General features: G+C 41.7%; 1 protein-coding gene across 1 annotated transcript in view; it reads left to right on the top strand.

The window, feature by feature from the left end:
* Nucleotides 1-650: 650 nt before the first annotated feature.
* LOC111861389 (sodium-coupled monocarboxylate transporter 2) overlaps nt 651-6,437 on the top strand; it is a 91,016-nt gene continuing 85,229 nt past the window's right edge. The window contains exon 1 of the mRNA XM_023845915.2: nt 651-1,696. The gene's annotated coding sequence lies outside the window, so the exon portion shown is untranslated. The remainder of the gene's footprint in view (nt 1,697-6,437) is intronic.

Here is a 6,437-nt window from a genome sequence, read left to right as displayed (position 1 = left end):
AGTTATTTTGTTCATAAGCTGTCAATGTAAAGTGCACCTTATTTTCAGTTACATAATATACAAGGCCCGAAAATAGACCAACATTAAGAATTAAGATCATGGAAGTCAGCCTATATTGTCAATAACTACTTCCCAAATCCAGCTAGGAATCTGGGGAAAGTGAAAGTAAAAAAAAAAAGTAGAAAAAAAGGAAAGAGGGACAGCAGGAAGACAAATGAAGAACTGAAGGAAAAAATACGCCTAAGGGAAGACGGAAATTGAGGCGGAAACTATGAAGCGAAGAGAAAAAACATGAAGAACAGAGGGAAGGAGGAGAATAAGAGGAAGAAAACATTATAAAGAACGTGGAATGTAAAACGAAAATATGGAAAGGGGAATTTAGAGAAGAGGTATACAGAAGAAGAGACAGAAGTAGAATAAGGAAGGTATGAAGGACGACAACAACAAGAACAACAACAACAACAACAACAATAATACATATAATAAAGAAAAGTTTGGTCGTCTTGCAGGCTATTTTCTTGGACTGAAACCTTTTGCCGTGGAATTTCACTCCGTTCTTACACTGAGTTGTTTGTCAGACTTCTATGGGTCTGTTCAAGTTCAAGGTGGACGGCTTTACTGCTGTGCAGACTTGCGATTTCTCTGTACCATCATGAGATCTTGTGCCTCAACAGCAGACCGTGGCAACTAGCCAGATGTCACATGACGAACGTGCACCAGAAGCATAATTTCAGCATATCCAGGCGTATGTCGGGGATTATACCTGATATGGGGTAAGCCCTGTACAACTTCTGAAAACGTTTTTTGCGATTTTACCCATCTGACTGGATTTCACAGTCATTTGCTGCTGAGACAAAACCGTCGTTGAGAGAGCCATTCAACAGTGAGGAACTATAACGCATCAAGTCGTAAACTTTATGGGCAGATCATCAACGTTAGCCATTCCGTAACTAAGAAGCAGTCAAATGATCTATAACAGGTGATTTCATGTGAAATCCGTTGTGAGGAAGTGATGATTCTATTGGACAAAATTATAGACGATCTGTGAATTTCAGTTTAAATTTATACGAGCAGGGAATTGTACTCGCTCTACTTACTGTTTGTTCCTTTTTCTTAAACTTCAACTCTGAAGATGGAGGCAGTATGTGCCTCCGAAACGTCGGTATACTGTACTGAACTAAAAATGCTTCATATCCCAGAAAGATTATACTCGTCAAAGATAAGCAAGCTTTTAATTCGTCGTCTAACGCGACCTTCTTCCCCTTCTGTGAAATATTAATAAATTCATTCAATTCTGTAACGAATAGCGGAAACGTGAAGAATGTTGACATCCTCTATCACATTTATTGCTAACAGCGGAAGTTAATCTGTGTTTCCTTTCGTGCACACGCGCTTTTAGTGGAAGAGTGCGCAGGCCTGGCTACAGGTCAACATTAGTTACTGGCCGTCAGGAGGCACAAAAGGCTGCAGAGACAGTAGTTTCCTCCTGAGAGATTCTTACCATCCACGGAAACGACAGTTATCATGGCAGCAGACACAGCTCTTGAATTATGTGGTGCGTAACACTGAACAGTAAATAAAGGTGCTAACAGTGGTTCTTGTTTCGTTCATATGAGTGAATGAAAGACAAGTTATTTTTGTGTGTGTAAGTTGACTGTACTGCAACTGGATGTGTTCTCGCTTCGTACTTTACTTGGTAAGTTGATGAAATCAAACTAAATTTTGTATACAATATTCATATTTGTAAATATGTTTGGTTTACGGCATAAATGCAGACGTTAATTGTTGCAGTTGTGGTTATGTTTTTAATGCGGTCTACAAGTGTATTTAGTCACAATGTGACATACTGACAGGACAATGTACCAACCATTCTAAGCGCTTTTAAGACGTGTAAAAGTGGAAACATTTAAATTGGCTTGTATTTGATTCCTAAAGTCACTGATTTTAGGCCAGTGACCCAGTATTCCTCATTAAAATTCACAGTAGATCACCATCGTCATAAATGTTATCCTGTTTTCCGATATGGGTTTTTTTTTTAATTCGCTTAGTGGGGGGTGGAGTTCAACTGGGTCCACTCGGCACGGCGGCCACTGATTGGCCTGTTGTAGCTGCCCCGGATGATTGTGATGATGGAGAATTTGGTGGCATGAAGATTGGCAGAGGAAACCGAAGTACTCGGAGAAAACCCGCCCCAGGCCCACTTCGTCCACCACAAACCCCACTTGACCAGACCCGGGATCGAACCCGGGCCGCCGCGGTAGGAAGCCAGCGACGCCAGCGACTAACCGCTTGAGTTATGACGCGGCCTAGCCTACAAGTAACCCCATATCGGAATGCCGCCAATTAGTGGCAGCCGTGCCGAGTGGAGCAAGTTGGATTCCACCCCCCACTAAGCGAATTTAAAAAAAAACTTTCCGCACCCCTAACCACTAGATGTAAAATCAAAATATTTTCCAAAACAAAAGAGGTTAGGAGTATACATACTCTTAGACCAAACAGGCCTATATCAAGCATTAACCATTGTAACAGTCTATATTTGTTTCCTGTGAGGTAGGAACTAAATGTTATATAGTATTTAAAATAAAATCAGTCTTTAAAATGTTAAAATGAGAAGGCTGTCAACTATTTTAAATAGCAGACATTTTGCAACGAATCTAACAGAAAAACATAGCCATTAACTGACGGGACTCTAATCGTTTGGCTGTCTTTTGGGTCAGTGGACAGTGGTCAGCTTTACACCCTAGTCGGTTGTTCCCCGGAGAAAAAACCTGGGTACCCATCGGATAGGAGGACTCCGGTGATGACACTTAGCCCTTCTAGACGAATGTCCCATGCCTGCCATTTCCAAAAGATCTGAAGAATTTACTTATGTTTTTCTTCCTTTTTGCCCTCATTTCGTTCCTCCACTTTTCCTTTGTTTCTATCTTCTTTTCATCCTTCTTCCTTCCTTCATTTCGTTCCTCCATTTTCTCTTTCGTTCCTGTTTACTTCCACTTTTCCCTCCTCCTTCCTTTCTTTTCTTCTTTTTAAACTTTCCTTCTTTATTTTTTCCTTGCATGTTCTTCTTCTTCTTTCCTCCCCTTCTATCCTGTTTTCTTACTTTCATTCTTATCCTCCCCCTCCTTTCCTTCCTTCTGCTTTTATCTTATCTCTCTCTCCTTCTCTTATTCTTCCCCGCCTTCCCTGTATCCTCTATTTCTTCCGTCTTCTTTTATTTCTTTTTATTTGTTTTCTTTTTTCTTAATTTTCCACCCACTTCCTTCTTTTCCTTTAGTTTCAGTTCCCTTCTGCCCCCCCCCTTTTTTTGCCGTTGGCAGCCAGCCCAATACAACGCTGTGTCATTGCCCACAAATGGAAATGCGAGTTGTACAAACATCGACAGGGTCCAAGGTGCTGGGTGTCGCCACGAGATGTACGTGTATTCTGTTTGTATCGAGTCTGCAGTGAACCATTGCAGTTGAGTGCTCATATTACTGATGAAGTCCACAACTTCACACTTTCGTTAACGTTAGGTCAGTAGTTATGCCACAAAACCTGTGCGCCGTCTTAGGGCCGAAGCTGCAAACAGTACGGCTTGCAGCTCCGGACTCTTATTTGAACGTTTGCCACACCGAAAAGTGTTCCACATAAAAGTTGTAGGTTCCGGCCTTCCTGATAACCTATATCGGTAAAAACAATAACGAGTGACATATTCATGCAATGATTGCCTGATGATAACCTAGCAGGGTCGAAACATATACCAGTACTTCTACACAATAAACTAAGGCTAATACAGTAGTACTGATTTGTTTATTATAGAATTATTGTATTGACTGATACATTAAAATGCCATATATAACACACAACAGAATGAATACAGTAAAGATAGTTAAGTGACCGCCTCTGTGGTCTAGTGTTCAGAGTTCCTGGCTACAGATGCAGAGGTACGGGTTCGATTCCCGGCAATACCAGATTTTCTGAGAAGTAGTGGGTCTGGAAAGGGGTCCACTGCGCCTCGTGAGAATAATTGATGAACTATTTCGAAGAAATAGCAGCTCTGGTCTATAAAACCGAGATTAACGGCCGTGGGGATCCGTTGCACTGACCACGTGACACCCTCTATCCTCTAAAGTAGGCACTAACTTCGCCGACAAGCAGCGGTCGCTCGGTCGGTATAGTTTGCTTGCGGACTACAGGCCACGGAGTTCTTTTTGTAGACACAGACATTTCGGAGGGCCTGTTTATTTCCACCACCACATAACTCTATGGAGCTGAGTTCTTTCTGAGAAGCCGTCAGTCGCTCAGCTATTCGAGAACTTTCCAAACCCCTCTTCGCCAGAGCCCGACACCGATCCATATCTTGAGCCATATCAATGGAATCAATAACACCCAATCCTATTTCTCTAAAATCTGTTCTATATTATCTTCTCAACTACGTCTAGGTCTTCTTGGTGGTCTCATTCCTTGTGGCTTTCCTACCGAAACCCTTCTTGTTTTCGTCTTCTTCCCATACATGCTGCATGCCTTGTCCATCACCTCCCCCTTGATATCATCATTCTGATTATATTTGGCGACAAGTACAAATTATGGAGCTTCTCATTATGCTAACTGCTGCAAATTTGATACATCAGTGTCGTAAATAACAGATTTAAAGTTGTAGAAAAATCTGTTACAAATACGTTTGTTCAAAAATGAGAGATTTGACCAAGAAATTATCATATATCTTTCCTGAAATATTACATTTCGGACTTAGAGGAAATATATATTACCAAATTCAGTATGTTGTCCCCTCCGCCCCCAAAATAATCGCAAGTTACGAAGCTCCTTAGTATGCAGTCCTCTCCGACCTATATTACTTCATCCCTCACCGCCATCTGTGAACCGATTGTCTAGAAAATGTGAGACCCTCAACGTCTCACAACCCTATGGGCCTCCACGGCCTGTTACAGGGATAGCTTTACTTTTATTTCCCTTCGGCCCAAATATTCTCCTCAGCATCCTGTTCTCAGTCGAGCGGTGAATCTGCCCGCTTACGTGACCTGGAACATAACCTAGGTAGGACGCTCTGGTATGAAGTACCCGGAGTATGTAGCTGATTCGAAGCAAAACGTTACAATTTTTAGTGAATTCAGAAGAAAAACGATTTTTCTTTGATTTTCTTAACCATTTCTGAAGTTTTATTGGTCTTATAGTGCCCTGCTAGTGTGACACAGCATTTGCTACTGGATATGCAGTTTTCACACGATACTATTATGTAAATGTGGGCACGCGGTAGCGTAGTTGGTTGAGGGGCTATGCTACAAGCAGGAAGGTCATGAGTTCAAGTCCTGATGAGGTAATTGGATTTTTTTTCAATTGACCTAATCCTTCCAGCCGCACTATGGCCCTGGGGTTGACTCAGCTTCTAACAGAAATGGGTACCAGGAATTAATTAAATAATTTTCCTGGGGAGTAAAGCGCGGCCGGCGCTTAAGGCTGACAACCTTACCGCCATCTTTGAGCCGATTGTCTAGATAATGTGGGACCCTCAACGTCTCACAACCCTATGGGCCTTCACGGCGTGGTACAGGGATAACTTTATTTTTTTTCTTACTTTACTATTATGTGAATTTTAAAGTGAGAAGTACAGAACCCATTTACTGTTATGCATGAGGTAAATGACTGTCCTTTAGACGGGAACTAAAGGACATTTGCCTACCACAAAAACCTAGAATGAGATCTGTAATTATTTAGTAGTAAATTCGCCTGCGGCTACGTAGCAGAAGTGGTACGGGTGCAGCTCACGGATCTAGTTAATCATTTCTTAACGACAGTCTATCATAGCGGTTTGTTTTCCAGGATAAGTATAGGTTTGCACATGAGCCTGAACAGCGTGTCACAAACTGTGTTCCGCACATCGGTAACGGCCCGTGAAAAGTTACCCACCTTTCTCACATCCTCACAGCCTATCTTTCCAGGAGAATTGTCATGAAGTGGCTGAGGAAAACCATGAAATACGTGATGATTTCCGATGTCTCGCCCGATATTCTAACTGAGAATCTTCCGAATAAGAATATAAAGACATACAGTTATGTCAGACAGTTCGGTGTCTCAGCGTTTCGGAAACTGGATCTTTTTCCATCGTCAAGATTAAAGGAAAAATTGTGCCTCCTCAGTCTGGACCGAATTTGACATTAAATAATTATTATTAAGCACTAATTATCATTGTTGCTATTATTATTAATAATATGGCCACCACATGATGCTCCTCAGTCTCTGCACACAAATACAGTTACAGTATCTTAAAGTATGTAAGATTTGAGGCTTTCACGGCGGTGACTATGAAGAAAGCAGTCTTCTGGGATTTGGCACCGTGTATATGTGGTGTTAACCGACGTTTCGGAGGAACGTATCGCCTCCATCTTCAGGGTACAAGAAAAAATATAAGAAATCTGCAAGCGAAGAGACCGTGAGAACCG

This window comes from Cryptotermes secundus, unplaced genomic scaffold (assembly GCF_002891405.2).
Source record: "Cryptotermes secundus unplaced genomic scaffold, Csec_1.0 scaffold289, whole genome shotgun sequence".
In the NCBI taxonomy this organism is placed as follows: Eukaryota; Metazoa; Arthropoda; class Insecta; order Blattodea; family Kalotermitidae; genus Cryptotermes; species Cryptotermes secundus.
Note: the sequence above shows the minus strand (reverse complement) of the source record. Positions and strands in the feature narration are given on the sequence as shown.